We start from the raw sequence: 977 nt of genomic DNA, 5'->3' as shown, positions 1-977 counted from the left end.
TAAACTTCCACCACTTCACTTTTTCACTAACTCTCTAACAAGACTAACATCTAACATTTACTTTCTTATCATTTTATTTTTCATAACATTCCTTGATGATTGGCTCAATCGTCTATAGAATTGTTAGCTTAATTTTCTTGTGATTTATTATTTCTATTCTCTAGTGATCGGTTTACCATCTGAGTTTGTCACTTTAATTTACTTGTTATTTGTATTTTTACTCCTTTAAGAGTGGAAAACCTCTTAAAGTGTGAATCTAATATTATTTATTTGTGTAATTATATACTTGAATATTTTCTTTTGAAGCTTTGTTAATTTGATGAATATGGAAGCATAATCTCATTCTAGCTCAAGGGATTTTAGGTAGGTAACATATCTAGAAACTCTTATTATATTCTAGTTATTATGGTTTGCTTATTTGATGTCTTAATTTAATGATTCTTTTCAACTTTCATTAAATGGTACGTATTGATATGATGGTTAAAGAATTGAATGCTAATTACTTATGTTGGTTGGTTAATTGATATATGGTATATTGGTAAAAGATGTCAACTTTGAATCATAGGTTTAAGATTTAGATTGTTGTAACTAGAATTTTAAATCGATATATAACATTTAAAAGTTGAGATTTTAATATTTTAAATGATTTATATGTCAATTTCACTTGGAGGTTTTTAAGTAATTTTCAAATTACATGGTTATTAGAAACAGTTGTACTAGTAACCTAATCGCAAATTATAATCCAATTTTCAATGAGTCGATGATAGATTTACCTATAACATGAATCCTAAGAGCTAGTATTTTAGTTCCTATTAAATCATTATCATCGTTTTGCTCTCCTGTCACAATACAAACTATTAAAAAATAATCAATGTATAAAAGCTTTTCTTGAGAGACGACTTGTATTGTCACTATTACTACGAATTTTAATGGATAAATTATTTTATAACTACTAAATTGTGGACGACCCGATATTA

The sequence above is a fragment of the Arachis ipaensis genome, chromosome B05 (assembly GCF_000816755.2).
Source record: "Arachis ipaensis cultivar K30076 chromosome B05, Araip1.1, whole genome shotgun sequence".
NCBI classification, from domain to species: Eukaryota; Viridiplantae; Streptophyta; class Magnoliopsida; order Fabales; family Fabaceae; genus Arachis; species Arachis ipaensis.
Note: the sequence above shows the minus strand (reverse complement) of the source record.